The following is a 22,505-nucleotide window of genomic DNA, read 5'->3' as shown; positions in this document are numbered from 1 at the left end:
CTTTCCATCTATCTTCTATCTTCTCTTCCTACTCCTCCAGTCTCTTGACAAAAGTAGACAAGGAACTGAAAGTACACTTCTTTTTTTTTTTTTTTTGGCTCATTTGCTTCAAAACCATTCTGCTTGATTTTTTTTATTGTAAAAAGTAAAAAGTGAACCAGACTTTTAAGGGGAAAACATAAACAATAATCAAGTTATAGATTGTCGTATGTTGTCGGCGTGTGTGGTCTTCTTTGAGGTATTTGTCTGTGTTCGCTGTTACCAAAACAGATAAAAAACTCTTAAAGGACATTTTAAAAAATAAAACAGGAAAAATCAGTGGAGGGGAGAAAGGTCCGATAATATAGGTAAGCAATTCATAGATAGGGAACCCCTAATGAAAATGAAGAGATAATCAACCCCCATGAGTTATTAAAGAAATGCAAAGTCCAACAGCATCACTTCACACCTAAGACATTGGCAAAACTTACAAAAGTGACTAAAACCCAGGGCCGTAGAAGATATGGGGAAATGGGGACTCTCGTGCATTGCTGGTGGGACTGCAAGGTGATACTACCATTCTGGAGGAGTATCTGGTGATGCTTAGAGGAGTGAAATCTGTGCAAACTTTATGAATGACCTAGAAATCCCCCGGGGTCTTCACCCCAGAGAAACTCTTGCATGGCTCAAGGCAGGGCATGACTGAGGCTGTCCGTCGTACCTGGCTTTGCCGCACCAGAGAGTAAGGGACAAGCCGGGCATCCCTCATGAGGGCAAAGGGGAAGTAAGATGGTGGTAGGTGCCTATGGCATGGATACATATGAGGGTGGTGCCCACACCTGGCCTCTTCCTCTGGTCCCACTTGGCAAACTTCCAGCAGCACCACACAAATCAGAAGCCTGAAACGGCCAATCGAGAGAAATGACAGAGATGCTCAGGTCGCACCTGATGTTCATTCACCTGTTGATGCTGGAACCCAGGGCAGGGTTTCCAAACGGAGGGGGCCAGGCCCCCCCCCTTCCTCCTTCTGACCTCAGTGGGAGCTGCATGCTTCTAATGGCCAATGGCGTGGAGAGGCACAGAGCAGTGTGGGTCACAGCGGTTAAGTGTTGTCATAATTCTCTCGCCTGGAGCACTGAACTCCATCTCCCTCCAGTCTGTGTGGGAGGAAAGTAATCCAGTTCTCCTTGGAACTCAGAACACATAGTGATTCCTTTCTCCTTTTGTGGTCAGGAAATGAGTTTTGCTCTTTTTCACTTGGGGGCTTATTATGCAATTGCTTAAAATATGCAATGGGATGCAGATATTTATATGAGGATGTTGAAATGATGACTTTTTAATGGAAGCAATCTAATTATGCCGTATCTGCTCCCTTTTCGGTTGTTTTGTTTTTTTTTTTTAGATTATTTTTACAGTGTTTGAAAGAAGCAGCGGTTTTTGTGCGTGCGTCTGGGTTGCGTTTTTGTTTTTGTTTAGGGTATGTGGCTCTATTTAATCTCCCAGACTGTTTAAATGGATTGAAAAGAAAAAAAAAATCCAAAAAAGTATATGGCTGTGATTTAACAAGATAATTAGCAGCTGCACTTTATAACAAAATCTAAGGCAATTATCACTTCAGGAGGACCCAGAGGAGTCCGAACTGCCAACATCCTGCTTCTCTGCCAGAGAGAATGACATCATAACTGCTCCAGACAAAGGGGAAGTGGTTTCTGGTCACCGTGATGTCACTTGCTCCAGCAGACAGTCCCAGACAGCTGGAAGACAGGTGGCTGCTTCCTAGGACATGAGGGAGGAAGATGGGTACCAGAAGGACATCAGTCATTTCCAGGCCCAAACCCCGCCCCCTGCCCCCCCCAACCCCTGAGACAGAAACATGTTTACTTAGGGTTCTCCTCCTCCCTAAGACCTTGCAGTCCTTCCAGGAAGTTGAATTGTCCCTCTCCTCTTCTCTGAGTCTCATTTCTAAATCTTTATCCCAACTGATCAAGCTTTTAGTGGCTTATTGGGTTCTTGCTCATGGTCGAGTGGACCACTTAGCCAAGATGTGTCCCTTTGAAGATGAGGACCGCCACGTCAGGATGGACGGCAAGCCAAAAGAAGCTTAAGAAGAAGATTTGTGTTTTTGAGTCAGGGTTGTGATCTCTCGCTCTGTGGCAAACGATTCATCGTTCCAGGCTCCTGAGCACTTTGGGGCTCAAACACAGGGCTTGCTACGGTCAGGGACCAGGTAGCAAATGGGAATTTGTCACCGACTGAGTTTTATATGTAAAATTGAGCCAGACTACCCCGCTGCATGATGATACAATCCAGCAACTGTTTAAATGCATCATGGGACAGCCCACGATGCACTTAAATATTGAATGCATGGTCAGTCTTTTGAGGGTTGCAGAGGATGGAGAAAGTAGGTCTGATTTCCTTGTAAATTGGAGGAAGCAGAGCCCCGCAGGCTGATTCCGGTTACAGGCAACCAAGTGCCGCCACCCATCCCGGCTTCGTGAAACTGGAGAGTGGCCACTAAGGCTGTACATCACGGTGGCAGGTGGCATTCTTGGTGCCTGGGTGGGAATTTGGCCTCTGTCCTTTGATAGAGAAACCACAAAAAGACGTGTGTTTGCTCTCACTCTCGTGTGTTCCCACGCTCTCATTTCCCCTTCTGCCCAAGGGCCATCCTCCTTAGGCCCAAGTTACAAACCAGGGGACGAGAAGAGGGTCAGGACATCTTTCATCCTTCCTCCCAGTGGCAGCCAGAAAGCTCCGGGGCCACACAGGAAATGAAATGAGACTTGACCAGCCCCAAGGAAGTCACGGACTCCCGGGTCTCCCGCAAACACAGAGGCTAACCCGGAGGTAACACCACCAGGCCTGCCTCTGGAACTGGGCATAACTCTGCAGCCGGGCTAAGTGGGTAGTCCACGCAGCAGATCCTTTGGCCCAGTGGCATTCTCAGACTTCTAGAAAACTTCCTACTTCCTTTATGGGAAACAGGTGTCCACGTCTTCATACATTAGGCTGGACGTCAGGTAGGACCCCGGGCTGAGAAAGCTGTTCCTGTTATCCCTTTCTGTTTAACAAACCACCCCACCTTCCTGGTATAAACAACAAATATTTTGGTATGCTTCTGGATTCGGTGGGTCAGAAATCCAGACAGGGGCAGAGCTGGAGTGGCTTGACTCTGCTCCTCAATGTCTAGGGTCTCACTTGGGGAGACTTGAATGGCCAAGGGGTGACCCCATAGCTGGGGGGCTAGAATCATCCTGAAGCTCCTTCACTCACGGGCCTGGTGCTTGGGCTCAAATGACTTGAAGGCTGGGCTCGGCCAAGACGGTGGATCATCCCATCCACGTGTAGCCTCTCGGTGTGGACTGGGTTTCCTCCCAACATGGCAGCCAGCACTCAGGCTTCTCACATACCCGCGTGGAGGGCCAAGTGCCGGTGTTCCAGCAGAGAAGACAGAACCTGCGCGGCCTTTTTGGATCCAGTCTTAGAAGTCACATGGTATCACTCTTGTAGTGTGCTTTCAGCCCAAAGCAGTCACAAGCCCACCCGGATACAAGGGGAGGGGCCGGGTTGAAAAAGTATCAAAGAATTTGCTGCCATGTTTCAAAACCCCCACGGGGCTGACTTCCGGACGGCCCCCACCTCCACCTTCAGCCAGGTGTTCAGTGCCACTGGAACACTAGGGCAAACTTTTTCCGTGTCAGACTCAGCGGCCTTAGAGCCATGCCTGGGATGGGGGGGGGGGGAGGGGAGGGGAGGCACCCGACTGCCGTTTGTCTTTCTTCAGTGCCTAACTCTTTTCTCTCATTTCTGAGGGTCTGTGAAGATCTCTCAGACCCTCTCCCTGACTTTTTTCTTCCAAAGTCGATGGAAAAGGATGAGCCACGTGACAGCCCCATTCTGGGAGCCGCTAACACGGTGGTCGTTGTACAGGGCGTGGGGAGAGAGGGAGGCAGGCCCGCCTCGAGAAAGCAGGCTTCTCCGTGGGCCAGGCGTCGGGGTTGGGGGGGCGGCCCTGGGTAGTGGGAGGCACAAAGCCAGTTCGCTTCTTTCTTCTCTTCCCACCTCAAAGCCTGAATGCAGGTTGGGTGAGGCGGTGACTCCATCCCAGGGCTTCTGTCCGGAGAAGGGAGATGTTGAAATAGAAAGCCATAGCATAGCTGAGGTGATGGCCTGAGTTCTTGGCCAGACACGGGTCCGAGGTGCTTGTTTTCCACTCCAGTCCATCCTGGTAGTTCTCGCGGGGCCTCTGAAAAATACTTGACGTTTATACAGTGTTGACATGGGTCACAGAAGAGGGATCCCAAGTCTGCGCTGGCAGGGAGCTCCTGGCTCAGGGAATCCACCCCCCCCCCCCATGCAGCCCTGTCCTTGCTGGGGCTGAGGGAACCAAGGCTCAGAGGGGTGACCGGCGTGTGACTGGGGGGGGGCACCTCTGGGCAGCTCTGGGCCCGCCGGGAGGGAGGGTCGTGCTCACCCGCAGCCTCCCGCAGAGCCCTCCCCCGGGGCTGCCGGTGGGGAGGGGGACCCTCATCTGTGCAGCCTGCGGCCCGCCCGGCTACCAGCGGCAGCCGCAAGGGGAGCGAAGCCCCCGGAAGGACGGCCTCGAGGAATCAGGAACGGATCTGCGAGGATGACATTAGGGGCATTAGACCTGGCACGGCCGCCTCCGGAGAGGTCGCGCGGAGGAGGCCCGGGTGGGGGCCAGGGGACAGGAGACAGACCGGCCTCTGTCTCACTGCACCCCCTGCCACCCCGCCTGGCTCCCAGCCGGGGCCGGGATGACAATGCCAGGATTCACAAGGCCCGCGCACCGACCACACGGGCCGCCCATCCCGTGTGTGTCAGCCGAGATAACAGATGTCTTTCACGGGGAAGTAATTGCTCGAAACACAACTGGACAGCCCCCACCCCCAGGGGGTTGCGTGGGAGGAAGGGGGCCTCGCTTTGGGGAGATGGGAGGGGAGACGGGTAGGCAGCCCCCTCCCCGATTCCCATGATCCCTTGACACCCTAACGAGCTGTGTTAGCCTGTGCGGAAGATCACCATGACGTCAGCGATGCCCGCCTGCCCCTCTGGCAAGCCCGCTTGGGGACAGGGATGCGGGGGCGGGGCCTCCTAGGGGGCCTTTGTTGCTGGAGGAATTCCCCAGGGGGCTTGGGGGGGGGGGGGGGGGGGGGGGCTGCTGAGAGAGGAGAATGGAGGGAAGGACCAGGCCAGGGTCAGGGACCATCTTCCAAAGCCTGAGAAATGGGTCCAAAGCCGAAAGGCTGTCTTTGGCCGGAGCTGGCTCCAGGAGGTGTCGCTGTTAGGAAAGGCGGGGCCCCGGGGGGCTGTCTGCGGCCTGTGCTGGTAAAAATAGAGCTCGCCTGTGTTCCCACTGCCAAGTCGCCAAGCCTGGTGATTTATAAGGCTGGGAGCAGACGTGTGTATAAATGTTTTTGCGTGCGAGATGTGTAGCCAACCGCGGGCTGGCTTTTTCAAACTTAGAAGGGGGGGGAGGGAGGAAGGGAGGAGACGGGAGGGGAGGGGAGGGGAGGGGAAGGGGGAGCGAAGGCAGCCCGGGTGGGAAGCACATGGGCCACTTTTATGTAACACTCCTCTGATACACGCCGCAGTGGGGATTTATGCTCTCTTTGAAGTAAATTGCATCCCGGTGCACCATAGCATGAAAGTTAAGATTTACCATGGCTGGGACCTCCGAGACCCTGCTGGAAGCTAGAATAATTAGCACAGCATTTGGCCGCCTCTCCTCCTGCTCTGCGGGCGGTGACAGGAGTGCCACTAATAGATCTTCCAGGCCTGGGCCCCGTGTGTTTGTTATGGGGTCCACGGTGGCGGTGAGCACAGAGGACGCTGGTCAACCAGAGACGTGGAGGCCAGGGAAGAGGCCGGGACCAACCCCTTTGCTGGGGACAGGGGGTCCTGCTCCTCCTGGAGGGGCTCGGCCACGGTAAGTGCTTTGGGAGCCCAGGGAGCTCATTTATAAACAGGTTCCAGGGCCAGACTCCTGGCTTGCTACAGGTGGGCGTCCTGGGGCCCTTGGCCAGTTTGGGGAGCCCCCAGGTTATATCATCAGCTCCCGCATCCAGTGGTTTTCAGAAAACAGAGCCTGGACCTCCTTCCCCTCCTCAAACCCTCCTGACCTTGCTGCCTCCCCTTCCGCCCCTGCAGGGACCTTCCCAGGGTCCTTCCCAGCTCCTGTGCCAGGGCCTTGAGCTGCCGTGCTGGAGAAGCTGGGAAGTGAACGTGATCGACAAATCTTGAGCCCCACAGGGAGAGTCCTAACAGCTGCCTGGATGCCCCAGCTCTGTCGCTAACCAGCTGTGTGATCTTGGGCAAGTTCCTGTCCCTGCCTGGGCCTCAGCTTCCACTTGTGTATCGCGATCGGGTTGGATTTTCACCGGATCGTCTTGAAGGGCCTCCCTGAACATTCTGTGATTTGTCTGACTCTCCTCCTCCCCAGGACACCCTCATGGGGTTCTAAGGAATCCAAGCACAGAAGTAATGGCCAGTTGTGGGGCCCCAGGCTCATGGTAGGATGCCAGAGTGGGGAGGGGCCCGGCCAGCCCCGCTCGCTGCAGAGCTTATAGGTGCCTACTCCGGAAGGGCTTTCCTGAGGTTGCAATAAGGTCATATGATCAGTTATCATTCCACAGAGCAGAGCAGTTTCCTGGGACCCCTAGAGACCCCACTTCATAATCATAACCATTAAAAAAAACAGCACTGGGTAGCATTTTCCAAAGCCCTCACCTAATTCTCACAATGTGTGTCTAAGGTCGCTAATAAAATCGTTCCCACTTCACATCTGGGGAAACTGAGGCTCTGAGACATTGGCAGGCCCAAGCGAGTACACGGAATGTTGTAGAAATACGGATGTTGAAATCGAACCCACGGGAGTGCAAATCTCAACTCTGCCAGGCTAGCTGGGTGAACTAGGATAAATGGGAAAGTCTCAAGGCTCGGTTTTGTCATCTGTAAAATGGGCGGTAACTCCCCCTCAAGGAGGCCTGGTAAGGGCTGCCTGAGCGAGCACACAGGAAAGGGACACACAGGGCAGCCTCCCCGTAGGTGAGCTTAAGGAGCAGAAGTTCCCTGGGCCAGAGCTGCTCAGCCGGTAACGGGAGACTCGGGCTTCAGACCCAGGCGGCTGGCTGCAAGCCACTTTTGCCTCCCGGATCTCAAGTGGTGCCTGGCACGGTCGGGCCCAGTAAATATTTGCTGAACCGAATTATACGGGCTGCCACCACAGAGGCCTCACTGTCGAGCAGTGTTGGAGAAGTAGCAGATAAAGCCATGAGGACTGGAGATTCTCCAAGGAAATTGGGAGTCGGTGGTACGGAGAGTTTAGGGAAGGGGGAGATCCAAATTTAAAAAGCTCACGCCACAGGGTCAGGAGCGCGTGCAGGGTGGGACCAGAATCAGAAGTGGGCAGAGGTTCCTGGGCAGATTCTGCAGGGTAAATGCCCAAAATGTGCTGAGCAGCCTTTTGGATCGATCATCTGAGGCTGGCGATTTGGGGAAATATTAATCAATAAAGTGGAACCGGCAGCCACAAAAGCCAAGTGGGATTCCTGAATGATCTGTCTTCCTGTTCTTCTTCCTCCCCCCGCCACCACACCCTACATGGCCCTCTGCCATGTAGACATGAGTGTGGGAGGGAGAGATGAAGTGGGGGCTCCTTCCCATGTAAATCTAGGTCCAGGAGGGTGAGGGGCTCTCAGAGGCATCCCAACAAATTGCCAACCCTTCTATCCAGGTCCTCTGGCCTCACGTCTCTCCTTGAGCTGAAAGAGTCCCGACATGCCAGGCCCTAGAATGTTCCGTGAGACCTGCCTTCTGCCCCATGGAGGAGAGGGCACAGTGAGGAGAACTTCTTGCACTGATGGAGCCGGAAGCCCCCCTGAGGAATTACCACTTACTCTCAGAGGCACCTCCCTTCCCTGCGGTCGCTCCCAGGACTGGTGACAAAGACTTATGGAGCAAAGAGGCCAGCCGAACACCCCAGGGCTCTTGATCTCGTCTCAAAGAATGGGGATGGATGAATAGATGGATGGATGGACAGACCAATGAACCAAGTTCCTTAGCCCCTGCTGGCTTCTTGCTCTCAAGCCTTAGAGCTATCCTAATCCAGAGGTTATTCCAAGGGTCTTGCCTGCTTTCTCTCAACCACGGCTTTAAAACGCTCCCTTTTCTCTGCTCTCTGGGAGACAACAACAGCCAGGTGACCTCCCCTAGAAAATTGTTGCATTTAGTTAACTGTCGTTGCATACGTATGATGTCACAGAAAGAAGGAGGGCTCGGCGGCAGACGGATCCAGGCTTGAAAAGCGGACCTAACACCACTGAGCTGTGGGACCTTGGACAACCTACAGAAGCTTTCTGAACCTATTTCATTATTTGTAAAGTGGGGGTCAGGGCCAGGACATCTCAGGGATGCTTCAAGAAGAGGTGGTGCCCAAGAAGCATCTGGCATGCATAGATATTTCTCTTCAAGAAAGTGAGCTAGAGATGGAAAATCGCCTCAGCTCTGGCATCTAAACAGGTCTGGTTGGAACCTGCTCAACCACTGGCTCTGGGGCCTTTTGCCAAGGTAGTGGATTCTGAGCCTCAGACGCCTCATCTGTAAAAGGGACTAAGAAGACATACCTTTCTGGGTGGCCATGAAGAGGAGACAGATTTTCCGGAGGTTGCCCGGCGCACGGCAGGTGCTTACCAAATGGTAGCCCATAGTATCGCTTGGGAAAGGATATGAAGACGCAGAGGCACAAAGCGATCTGCTCAGGCAGGGGAAGAGGGAGGGGGTCTGGGCTCCTGTGGGGCCCGTGAGCCATGCCACACCACCCGGGGTGACGTTAACCATGCCCGGTCCCCACTCAGTGAGCCTGATGGAACCGGAAACCTTCAGGCTCTCTGGTGACTAAGATTTGGCCTGATCTGACTGGTGGCTGCCCGCAGGGTGGGCCGGGCGCCCAGAGCTGATCGTGTCGGGTTTCTTGGGCTCCCGATCCCCGGCTTTCGCCACACGTTCAAGAGGGGGCACGGCCAGGTGATCGAGAACCCCGGGAGCCACACCACCTCCGTTTCCAGTCCCGGTGCCACTCTGTGCCTCAGTAATGGGAATGATGACAGGGCCTACCTCCCAGAGGTGCTGCGACAATGAGACAGTGCCTGGCACATGCCAAGTCCCCAATCAATGTTAGCTACGATTACGATTTCGCTCTTTGCCACGTAGAGCTTTGATCTCTCAAAGACCCATTAATCGCTCAGCCCCTTCTTCAAGGGATTAAAAAAAAAAAAAAAAAAACCGGCAAATGAAATTCTACATGAAATCATCGCTGTAATATTTCTGCTGCCAGGACAAATCATTAGGAGGGGGAAAAACCTGGCAGTGATACCATTGGCCTGCTCAGAATGAAGAAGGGCCATTAATATAGCAGCTTCCCGTCTAATGGCCGGGGAAGATGGAGGAGGGGTGGAGGGCTGCCGAGGGAAGGGGGGCTGGAAGGAAGGGGCCCTGTCAGGCAGGAGCCTCCCAGGAGGTGGAAGGGTCTCTGTGGCCGGTAGGGAGAGGCACAGAGAGGGGCCCCCTGGGACCACTGCCCAGCCTCCCCGTGGCCTTGCAGCCCACACCCAGCCCACCTCTAGCTCTGATGTCCCCTCCTTTAGGACCAGGGGCCCCCTTGGGCTCAAGAAACGAACGTGCCTTTGTTCTCTACAGAGCACCGGGCGGAGAGCTTTGGTCTCCCTCAAGCGGGCTCCAAGAGACAGCTGACCCGGATTCCTGCCCCCTCTGCCTTGCTGTGATCTCCCTCAGCCCTCTATGGGCATCAGCTTTCTCAGCAGAAGAGTGAGGGGTTTGGCTGAGGCTGTGGTTTTGAAAGCCGGGTTAGGGGTGCCCAAGGGGGAGGCCAAGGTTGGGTGTGGGCCTCCACCTTGCTTCTCCCAGAGCCAGCACCCCATCAGCCAGTTTGAGGACTGCGGTTGCAGATAAATACAATTTTGTTTAGCAAAAGTTTTCTGCTACTTCAAAGGAAGACTTGAATGCCCTGAGTAGAGAGTCTCTAGCCATGTCTCCCCTGCCCTGTGTCCCCTGCCCGGGGAGGCTCCAAGGACAGGCAGCAGGGAGCGGGCTTGGCCCTGGCTCAGGGTCCACAGGCCCTGCCTGTCCTCCTTCCCGAGTGGCCACTGGGCTTTGCGTGTCACAGTTTAACCGCCAGCAAGGGCTGGTTGAACACAATGCCTTGGTCGGAAGCAAGCCCACCAGCAGGAGCCAAACCCAACAGTCTCCTCAGCCTCCTGGCTTGTGCCGGCACATTCCTTGGCCAAGGTGACCAGTGGGCAGAAGGAGCGCTGCCCTGCCTGGGTTCAAAAGCACCAGGAAGGGTGTGTCGCCGGTCCCTGTGGGGCCACTGAGAGTCACAATCTGGGCTCAGGCCTGGGGTGTCTCAATGGGCAACTAGTTCCCCCTGGGGTGGGTGGGCAGCAAAGGGTGGTAAAGGTGTGGGGCCTGCCCGGGCCCACCCTGGAGTTTGCAGGAAGTGATCTAAGCAACCTGGCGCCCCCGCCATGCTGTGGGTCCCCACTTCTAAATCCAATCTTGCCTTCCGGTCAGGGACCTCTGGTTGAGTCACGGGGTACATCTCAGATAGGTTCCTAAGAGCACGCCTTGTCAGGAGTTGTCGGCATGTTAGGCACACCAAAGCTAGAGGTAGGGGGGGAGTCTCCTTGAAGGAGGAAGAAAGGCCCAGAAAAGATGGCCAGGGGACCCACAGCCTTTTTCAATGTTTTGCTGGGGGCATGAAACAGCCCCTTGGTGTAGCAGTCAAGACCCTCTGGGTCAAATTCCCTGCCCGCTCTCCCAGCCCTGCAGCAGTTCATGTACAATCGGGCCTTCTCTGTGTCTCTGTGCCTTTGCACATGTGATCCTCCATAACGGAATGGCCATACCTTTCCCTCGGCCTACTCTTAGCCTTGTCTGCCTGGCGGGCTCCTGCTCACCCTTCAAAACCCATTTTTCCTTCCTCCTTAAGGCCTTCTCTGGTTTCTTCCTGAGAGATTCTTGCCCCGGCCTCTGTTTCCCCACAATATCTTACACACACATATCACTTGTGGCAAATACCGTATTTATTGGAAGAATGTGTCTTTGGCCTGCATTACTGGACGGTGAGGTCCTTGATATAAACTGTAACTTTTTGTATACGCGTACACTTGCCTGATTGTATGTATTTTTGCTTTGCACACCTAAAAAATTGTTTGAGATCACATCAGGAATAATGATAACCAACATTTATCAGTGGCCCGGTATGTGCCTGTTTCCCAAAAGGTACTCCCCACAACACCCTGCAGTGTGGGCATTATTACTCCATGTCACAAACGGGGAAACCGAGGCTCAGGGGCCTTAGGTACCCTGCCCGAGGTCACACAACTAGTAACGCTAAGCCAGGGTGTGATCACTGTTCTTTTAGATTCCAGAGCCCAGTGTTTGCACTGCTTTCTCACCCCACTGTCCTGCTGCTGGAAGGTCCTCCCGCATTTCTCTCTACCCCTGTGCCTGCCAGGGAATGCGCCAACAGTCTGACCATGAGCAGTCTGACAGCGATCTCTGGGATGGGTGGCCCTTGCTACTCAAAATGTGGTCCGGGGACCAGCAGCAGCCGCACCACCGGGAGCTTGTACAGAATCTCAGGTCCACCATGACCTCCTGAATCAGAAGCAGCAACTGATCAAGATCCCTGGGGATTTCGTGTGCACAAATCAAATCTGTGCCTTAGGCACCTGTTTCCCCCAAGAAGAGCCAGCAGAAGCTTCTGACAGAGGGAGCTCACAGGTTAAAATCAAAATTTCCCTTTCTCATTGCCACTTTGCTAATTTCTTCCACAACAGTTTCTTTGATATGTTCAGCGTTAGGTTTCTCTTTTTTTTCTTTTTGAGAGAGAGAGCAGGGATGGGGGGAAGAAGAAGGAGAGAGAATCTTAAGCAGGCTCCATGCACCAGGGCCTAGCCCGACGCGGGGCTCCATCTCACGACCTCGAGATCATGACCTGAGCCGAAATCAAGAGTCGGATGCTCAAACAACTAAGTCACCCAGGCGCTGCGATATGTTCAACCTTAGGAATGATGTTATGAAAGACCGTTCGGCCTCATCAACTCCCCACAGTAGGCGTTACACGTATCCGCCAGGAGCCATGCTCTAGAATGCCTACAGCAAGGCGAACGCACCCAGAGCCCATCCAAGGTGGGATGGATAAGTAAACGCTAACAGCAATGAGGACCAAAAGCTGCAACCTCTTGCAACAAAGTGGATATATCTCACCATCTTACTGTCGAGCAAAAGAGGCCAGACCCAAAGAGGGCATATGTTTGATTCCATTTATGTAAGCTTCAGAGATAGGCGAAGCTGTGAGTAAAGTCAAGAGAGCTCCCCCGGGAGAAGCAGTGCCTGGGGGAGGGCATGGGGGGGGCGGTTCCTTGGCGGCTGGTGATGTTCCGTGTCCTGACCTGGGTGCTCCTCTGCGGGTGCTTTCTGCTTGTAAGAATTTATCAAGCGTACACTTAGGATATGTGCGCTTCTCTGAATGTAGGTTATACTTCAATAAAAAGTTAAAAAAAAAAAAAACTAATGTCGCCTAATGGCCTAAATTCTATGAATATGCAATAAACTTGCAGCATAAGAATTTTGTCCTGCAATTTGCTGCTGACTCCAAGTTCGGGAGGTGTCAGGGTAACAAAGCACCCCAGGGTGAGCATTTGACAGAAAGCATTAGCTGCCCCCCCAGGAGCCTCAAATACCTGATGGGTTTTCTCCTGCTTAAAATTAAAAACCTGCCCGCAAAGATGCCGAGGAAGGGAGAATGTATCCACAACCCTCACTCTGCAGTGTTATTAACTGTGGGAGTTGAACACAGTGGGTAGCGGGATTCGTTCTCCAACTGCGGGCTGAACACCAGGTGCCCTGGAAGGCGGGGCTGGAGCCTTCTTTCTTTACCTATCTGGGCCGCTCACGCCTTACCCACGAAGGCCCAAAGATGCCTGTTGCCTAATGCTCGCCTATGAACCATAGCCCTATGGTACTAGCAAGAGTAATAATAAGAACACCTCCCTTTGATTTTGCACACGCTGTGGGCCCGACACTTAAGTGCTTTGTACACATGATCTCACTTAACCCTCGTGACCAGCCTGTGAGGGAATGGCCATTATTATTCCCATTTTACAGATGAGGCTGGGAGCTTACCCGAGCAGAGCTGGGCTCGCACCCAGGGGGGGCATGGATCCAGAGCCGGCTTCACCTCGAGGTGTGGCTGCCTTGGAGGCCATGCTAAGCCCCCAGTTTTACAAATGTGGCCCCCGGGTAGGGTGGTTGGATATAGCAAATAAAAATACAGGCTGCCAAGCTGAAGTTGAATTTCAGATAAATAATGCATACTTTTTTAGTGTAAGTATGTCCCCTGGGATATTTGGGACATACTTAAAATAAAAATTACTCATGTGTTTATCCGAAATTCAGCTCTAACTAGGATGCTTGTATTTTATCCAGCACCCCTAACACAGGGGCCCAAGGCAGCCTAGTAACATATGAAGTCACACTGGTGGTTTGTCAGAGTCGGGGGTCTGGACGGAGGGCCCCCACCTCCTCATCCCGCTCTCTTTCCACAGGCTGTAGCCCTTCCCTGAGCCTCCTCACACACTGTGTATTTACAACCAAACCCCTCGCTTTCCCTGCGGACTGCCTCTCATATTCCTTGTACTCTTTCAAGTCAGACTTGCTGTGCTGAGGCCCCCTGCAATGTTCCCAGCTCCCCGCTCAGGCTCAGACCAGCCCTAGGCTGTGGGGCCACGGGCCCCTCCTCAAGGGAAACCAGGGCCTTCTAAATTCATGCATGGGGACTCAGCCTCGTCAGAGCTTCCTTTCCTACCTGGAAGCCAGTTCCAGGAAGTAGAGGTTCTAGGCATCTCTCTCTCTTTTTTTTTAAGATTTTATTTATTTGAGAGAGAGAGAGAGTGAGAGAAAGCATGAGCAGGGGGTTGGAGAGAGAGGGAGAAACAGGCTCCCCCCTGAGCAGGGAGCCCGATGCGGGACTCAATCCCAGGACCCCAAGATCATGACCTGAGCCGAAGGCAGACGCTTAACGACTGAGCCACCCAGGCGCCCCAGTTCTAGGCATCTCTTGCTGCATGATAAGCCACACCAAAATTCAGAGGCTTAAAAAACATGACAATCATTCCTTCAGCTCCCGAATCTGTACTCTGAGCAGGTCTCGGAGCCAGGAAGACTTGTCTCTGTACCACAGAGTTCACCTGGGGACTAGGGCGGTCACCTCCCACGTGGCTAGTTGACATGGTTCACAGCCCCGGCAAGTTGGGGCTGGTGGTTAGCTTGGAGCTTAGCCAAAGCTGAGGACCAGGGGCATGGTTCCTCGGCACACAAGCCTCTGCCTGTAGCCTGGGTTTCCCCACATCGTGGCATCCAGGTCCCAAGGGTGAGCGTCCCAAGAGAGAGCCAGGTGGGAGCTGAATAGCTCCTTCCATGGCCCACCCTCAGGAGTCACATGGTACCACTTCTCTTTTACTCAAGGCAGTCCCCAAAGACCACCCTTGGGTTCAAGGGGAGGGGACACAGACTTTATCTCTTGATCAGGGAGTTTGGTCAAGGTTCTGGAAAAGCATGCAGGACTGGAAATATTATTGTGGGAATACAGAGCTTATTATCTGGGACCACGCTCACACTTTCTAACCAACGCCAAAGTAAGGGTTTGGAGACCCCTAGCACTGAAAATATTATGGTGTGGCCTTCCCAGTGTTGGCTTGGAGCTCAAGATATTCCTTGTTAAAGAAATAAAATTCGGGGGGTGCCTGGGTGGCTCAGTCGGTTAAGCATCCAACTCTTGATTTTGGCTCAGGTCATGATCTCAAAGGTCGTGCTCAGCAGGGAGTCTGCTTGAGATTCTCTCCCTCTCCCTCTGCCCTCCCCCCTAAAATAAATAAATAAATCTCTTAAAAAAAGAAAAAGAAATAAAATTCAAGGCAGCCACAGAACAATACTTGTAACATGATACCTTTCGTGTTAAAACATTCACAAAAATCCTAGGTTTCTGTATACACGCACGTGTACGGAAATGCCTTTTTTAAGGTCTTAGAGAAGAAGCCTTCAGGAAGGATGTAAGAAAGGCACAAAGCTTTCCAGCTTGTGTTAGGCTGGATTATTGTACCGCCAACTTTTCTCTCTGAGACTGAATCATACCCTCATGCCCTCGGCCATCTGATTGTGTGCCTCTTAGCGGACCAGCCCCCTTACTTAGGCCCTACGACTGGCTTTGACCAGTGGAGTGTGGACAGAAGTAACATGTGCCAGTTTCAAACCGTGGCCTTAAGAGGCATTGTCTCCAATTGCTTGCCCTCTCGAGTTTATCCTCAGCCATAAGAAGAGCCTGCCCCTGGTACCTGTTCCTCCTCTGGTCTTGGTCCCAGGATGAGAGAAATTGTGAGCCCTGAGCACAACCCAAAGCCAGGAGCCCAGCCTTGGCCTGTAGAGCTGCAGCTGAGCCCTGTTGAACTTCAGCCAGTCGGAAGACCTAGGAGTGGGAAATAAATGTTTGATGTTATAAGCCACAAAGACATGGGGGCTGTTTGTTAAGCAGCATTATTGCAGCAGAAACCTGACTAGTGTAGTCTATGAGACACTGAGTAATCTGGCCCTTGACAACTATTCCAGCCCCATCTCCCGTTTCGCCACTTCTTTGGTCACCAAGTCTAGCCCCCTGGCCTTTTTTCGTGCCTCCTAAGTTAATCGTCTTCTCGTGAGAGACTCATTCTACTTAGACTATTTTCTACCCTTATTCTAGCTAATTCCTACTCATACCTCATGTCTCAGAAGGTCTCATCTGAACACCCATCACCTCCCATCTACATTAGCTCCCAACCTGTTTAGCTTTCTGAGAAAAACTTGTCGATTCCTTGTCATCCTTGAGATGATTTATAATTTCCACATCTCTGTGATTATTTGATCTTTGTCTCCTCTCCCGCTGTTCTGTGAGCTCCATGAGGTCAGGTGCCACACTTATTTCGTTCATCAATATCTCCCCAGTGGTATCAAGCATGGTGCCTGGGACATGGTGCTTTCCTGAATAAATGAGTCTGGCTGAGTGTTTCCAATCACGCTTCAAGAATCAGAGGAGGACCTCCTTCCCAGTGAGTCCAGGCTACAGTGAAGGAAGTGGGATGTAGCTTAAACCCTAAGGTATGGGTAGAATTTAATATGAGCCAAGACATAGCCATGATAAGCTGCAGTGACTCCAGGAAGCAGCGAAGGATGGAGAAGTTGGGTCATTAATACTGAGATGAGGAGATTCAGGTCTTTCCCTACCCAGCTGTGTTGCTCCAACTTTATCCAGCAGCCAGCAGGGAGTGGTGGATGGGTTTTGAGCAAAGATAGGGAGAGATGAAGAGTCATTAGAAGTCCCTTCTGGAAGATGTCAGCAGGGAAGTGGATAGACTGGTGTGAGGTGAGGAGGGCATGAGGGATGAGAGAAAAAAACACCACTAAAGCAAAGACACTTATGGCCGGGGTGTCCACACAGAGTTAGCACTCCCACTAAAGGAGCTCAATAAATATTTGTTAGCAATGACACCTGGATATGGTGGAATAACGTCTATGTTTCTGACCTGAATGGGGGAAACAGTGCAACTACTAAGAGATATGGGGGAGCCAGGAAATGGGCTAGAAAGGGTGCGTTTTCAAGCAAGTTAGCACAACGCGCAACTGGAGCTCAATCCTTCTGGAGACCTCTGGGGAGCAGTATCGAGCACCCACTTCAGAGTTCTCCCACCTGAGGACAGGGAACAGGGTCCTTACACACCGACTCCTATCGGTCCTTATCTGTGGGCTGTTCCAGGAACCTCTTATTCCTTGGCACTTCCAGGGCCTTCACACAGCCAGAGAGCATTCTGGTGACAGGAGAAAGCCCTCCAACTGGGGGGTGCAGACTCTGGCAGTTGAAAGTGGGTAGCCATGCTCGGAAATGGAATAGAAATGGTATGTTTTTAGTCCCTGTGATATGCCGGGCACACCCCTAGATCCTTACAAGTATTATCAGCTCCATCTTCACAAGAACATTTTTATTTTTTTAGAAGATTTTATTTATTTGTTTGACAGAGAGATAGAGAGAGAACACAAGTAGGCAGAGCGGCAGGCAGAGGGCGAGGGAGAAGCAGACTCCGTGCCGAGCAGGGACCCTGACGTGCGGCTGGATCCCACGACCCCGGGATCATGACCTGAGCCGAAGGCAGCCGATTAACCAACCGGGCCACCCAGGCGCCCCCACAAGAACACTTTTAAAGATGAGGAAACAGAACCCCAGAGTAACTAGCAGCTATAAATGGCAGATCACTGAGACCCACCTTGCCAGAGGGACCAGCCAAGACATGGGACCATGGCGTCTGCAGGGCATTGGTGGGACTCTAAAGAGCCCATTTCCAGCCCACCATAGCAAGGGGAAATGAAGACAGAGAGGACTCTTAGGAGAGCCATAGTAATGGCAGACATGTTGAACTCCCCGATGAACAATTATCACGAAAGATAAATTTAGTAAAGAACGTGGAAACCCTACTGCTGTAAGTGGACAGGATTAAGTGAGAGTCAAGATTCTGTAGGGAACGAAGCATTTAAGTGGCACTGACATAGACAGAGATAGGAAGCCTTTTCAATAGTGTCTGCTCCTGAAGATGGGAACGTCATCCGAGTAAGCACACTTCGTGGGGGTTCATCTCAGGGCAGTCCCACTGCATGCCAACCCACACAGTTTATCTCCCTACTGTGAAGGCAAGAGAAATACCGAGGGCCGGGTATTGCAAACGAAACACTGGGCCTTCTCAGCCACATCAAGGACAAAAATAAAGGAAATTAATTTATTGATGTTGTGTGAAGGCAAAGACTTGGTTTTGAAGAATTGTAGTGAATGGTTGGGAAAATATGGAGCAAAACAATTGGAAAGCTCAGTTAATGCTAAACAAATTATTAATCATTAACCGTAGTTGGAAAACAGGCCTGTGCAGGCAGATGAAAAGGAATAGGAGACAGAAGGCTGTAGAAAGCGGAGACACTCAACTGTCTTTAAGTGTGTGAGAGGTTATTAGTTATTTTCCTGCAATTTGGCGATTGTTACTGAGGTGGTGTGAGAGGTGGGGCTAAGTAAAGAGGAAGGGATGATCGTATCAGAATTAACCTGAGGAGCTTTTTCAAAATGCAAGTGAGCCATGCTATCACTAACGTCAGCACATTTCTCAGGACGTGCATCTCACGCTCACTTGGGCGTCTGACGTCTGTTACCCCACAGTCTTATCAAAACTGCTGTTTGCATAACTGGAGAGTGGGCCTCACCATACCTCCCCTTCTGTGGGCTTCCATGAAAAACAAAGGGCTGGGAGAAGGTTCTTCCTCCCCCCCGGCACCCGGGTGAGATCGTTGAGTCCCTGAGAACAAGACCTGGACAGCTTCATGCACTGTGGTCCTTCCTGCCCCGTCCACAGCGCCCAGCACGTAGTCAGACACGTGAACATCGAATGAAGAACACAGGCACACCGCCAACCCAACCAGAATGACCACTTCCGGGCATTTCCTCAAAAACAGGTAGATTATTGATAGCACCATGGCCTCTCCCTGGGTAGAAATGGTACGAGGAGAAATACCCACCCAAGGGTGACGAGAGACTGGGCCAAGAAACTACTGAATGAAAAACTGCTAGTCCTCTCAGCCTCAAGCAACAGCCTTCAGCGAGCCCGAGCTGGGGCCAGTCTCTGCCGTCACGGGTCTCCCGCGGGTGCCGTGCTTATCCCAGTTCCTGTGGCTTTCATGGCAGTCGTGGTGGCTGTGGCCGTCTCAGCCCCCTCTGAAAGGGCTGCCGTAGGAACATCCCAACCAGATTGCCCTTGTCCTGAGCCCTGCGTGATTTATGGCCACATCCACACACACACACTCACTCATCCTGTCCACAGACCGAATCTGGGCTAAGGCCCATAAAATAGGCAATGGCTATTGGCAAATTCATTAATTAGGATTCTGTTTGTACTTTTATTGTGAAGGAAAATCATTTGTCAGCTTAAAGTCAGACCCAGTGCCTGATGAGAACTGTTATTCTAAGAAGGTATCGACGGACTGCACTATGTGGCGCTCCTGCTCTCCCCCAACGCCAACCCTGCGGCCAGGTGCCACCCCACCTCTACCCGGCCACAGAAAGCCTCCTGTCCTTCCACTTGATTCAGGGCCCGTGCGGGGGACTTTGTGAGTTGTGTTCCCAGTAGGCTCACCCCCTTCTTCCTTGCCAACATAACCCTGATTTTGCCTAAGGAAGGGGCAGTCAATGTGCAGCAAGGGCCAACTGGGCCCCTCCGACTCTAGAGAGCAAAGCTTGATGGGTCAAAGCTAGTCATGGCAACTCCATTTCCTCCCCCAGTGACACAAGTCTGACCGATGGCGTGTGAGAGGAAGTTTGTGGGGCCTCTTTTAAACGGACTCGAGGCATTCTCTGGTCAGACCTTCGGACCTGTGTGGGAGCGGGGCCCCTAGAACCAGTGGAGCCCTCCTGTGAACACAGGGAGGCAACACAGAGGACCAACAGCAACACGCTGAGGATGCCACAGCAAAAGGGTGGGGGGGGCCTGGGTCATTTGATGACAGAGCGAACGCTGAGTTACCCAACCCGGAAGTCATCTTGCCTCTGGGCTTCTGGATCACAGCAGATGATAATCTCCCTGTTGTCTACACCCTATTGAGTGGGCTTTTTGTTATTAGGACCAAAAGCACTGAATATAGCTGCAAACATCCTGGTCCCCTATAACCAAGTCAGACTCAAACTACCTCCAGATAGATGCTTATTCCAATAGATAACAATGCCTCTGCTCTAGATCTTGCATGTGGTGGTCCAATTCCAGATTCTTCCTAGATTCCAGTCATACAGTCTTTGTTGGGAAAGGACAGAAGTCCTTCATGTGAACCACTTTCTCATCAACCATCTTGCTATCACTGGTGGAAACCATTATCCCCACCACCCAAAAAAAAAAAAAAAATCAGGAAGCTTTAGGCCAGAGTGTGCAGTGACAATACACACAAACACACACACACACACACACACACACACAATCATCCTGTATGTGGATGTCTTTGTTATGGGTGGAATGGTATCCCCCCAAATTCATATGTTGAAGTCTTAACCCCTAGTGCCCCAGAATACGACTGCATTTGGAAATAAGGTCATTGTCAATGTCATGAATTAAGATGAAGTCATATTGGAGTAGGGTGGACTCTAGTCCAATATGACTGGTATCCCAATAAAAAGGGGAAATTTGGACACAGACATGCATGCAGAGAACATGCCATTCAAAGATTGGAATTATGCTACCACAGCCAACGAAGTACCAGGAGTTAGAGAGAGTGTGGCCCCACCCACACCTTGATTGCAGACTACTAGCCCCCCAGAACTGTGAAAGAGCACACTTCTGCCGTTGAAGCCGCTCTGTTTATGGTACTTTGTTACAGCAGCTGCAAGAAATTAATCCAGTCTCTTAGCTGAAGATCACGGTCGGCATAGTATGTGGAGGCACAGTTCCCATATTAAGAACCATAAGGCCAAGGTCATACCTTTCCGGCAGAGCCCAAGTCTTCTCTACGCGGCAAAGTCCCTCTTAGCATCCTCAGACACTGAGCTAGCTGGGAAGCCAGCTGGGCAGCTTCCCAGGGCACCAGTCTATTAGAGGGTCCAAAATACCGGTGGAATAAATAGAAATACCCCTGCCAGTTGACGCAAGTTTCCACAAGCTTCTACCAAAGTAAATAGCAGCCTTATATGGAAATTTAAAACACACCCCTGGCTGGCACTGACCCCTCTCTTTGGGTATTTTTGTAATACACACATACAGTTGCGATCAGCCGAAAACCTGAAACCAAATAAAGCATGGTATAACTTTCTTACTTACCACAAACAATGATTCATTTTATTAGATAATTTGTAAGCCCTTCTCATATGCTTCCCCCACCAAATTGTCTGCCTTGGGAAATTGCCAAAGAAAACCGATGTGAGGAAAAGAGCCACAAGAAGTGAAAGACATTTTGCCACTTCTGTAGACCATTAATTTTTCGACAGCCAGGGGGGGTAAATTAGTGAGTAAATCTGTCTGTACATAAAATGTTTTAATTAATAAGTTTGGCAGAGTCTGTTTCTTTACCTATAGTGTCCTTCCCCCCACCTTTCCCCTATTAAGAGAATCGGCAATTGTAGTGGGGTGCATGGCCACCCGGAATAAAGACTCTGTGTCCCAGCCCCTCATGGCCAGGAGTGACCATGTGGATAAGTTTGGGCCAGTAAGATATAATCGGAAGTATCACAGTTCAGTTCTGGGAACCCTCTACTGCTTCTCCTTGATCCCTTTCTCCTCTCCACTGACCAGAATGCCACTGCAGCCATCAGCTTGGACCATGAGGTGGCCTGGGGATGGGGGACCATGCCTGCCCAAGCAGCGGAATAGGAGGATCCTGGGTCTCTAAGGACTTCATACAGCAGAACTCTCATGTCAGGCATAGTCTGCTGGTGAGAGAGAAATATACCTCTGTCTTGTTTTACATCTCTCTGTGACTTACAGCCAAATGCTGTTCTGGTAGGAAATCCATTTTTTCCCCTGCGTGAAGGGGCACCAAATTATTCCCCTGGGCAGAATCTTGGTCTGGCCTCGATCAGAGAAAGCATGGCGCTCTCTCCTGGTCTGGCTCCCACGAAGGTGGTAGGTGGTATGATGGTGACGCTGTGAGGAGAAAGAAGAGGCGTTGCCAAGGGCAGAGCCCTAGCTCCCGAGTCCTGCGTGAACGGGAAGGGAGCCGTGGGCCACTGTGGTGATTTTCAAGCATGGCTGCAAAGTCTTTGACCTTCCTCCCATTGAGAGGTGGATTCCAATCCCTTACCCTTGAGTAAAGCTGACCCTAGTGACTGCTTTCGAACAAATGGAATCTGGCTGAAGTGACAGTGGGTGACTTGCAAGCTGGGTGGTAAAAGACATAAGACTTCCATTTGGTTCTCTCTCATGGGGTGCTCGGCCTTGGAACCCAGCTGCCATGTTGTGAGGAAGCCAAGAGCCGATTGGAGAGGCCATGTGTAGATGTTCTGATAAGACCAGTCGACATCTGAGCCCGCAGCCAGTATTAACAGGTGAGTGAGTGAGGTTTCAGATAACCCAGCCCTTAGCTTCAAACCAGCCCAGCCAACACCAAGTGGAGCAGAGATGAGCCGTCCCTGCTGAGCACTGCCAAAATTTTATATTCGTGAGCAAAACTAATATTGTCATTATTTTAAGCCACTAAGTTTTGGGATGCTCTGTTACATAGTAAGAGATCATTGCGACAGGAACCCACTCTGTCCCACAAGCCCGTGTGCCAGTGCATGTGAGTTCCCTGCTACCACAGAGGTTTCTAGAAAGTTCCAACCTCACTTCAGTGGGCTCCTGAGAAGAAAGCAGGGGTCCCGGGCCACACCTGGGCTGGCGGGCCAA

Source organism: Callorhinus ursinus, unplaced genomic scaffold (genome assembly GCF_003265705.2).
Source record: "Callorhinus ursinus isolate GAN/ISIS: 27379988/994484 unplaced genomic scaffold, GSC_fseal_2.0 scaffold16, whole genome shotgun sequence".
In the NCBI taxonomy this organism is placed as follows: domain Eukaryota; kingdom Metazoa; phylum Chordata; class Mammalia; order Carnivora; family Otariidae; genus Callorhinus; species Callorhinus ursinus.
Note: the sequence above shows the minus strand (reverse complement) of the source record.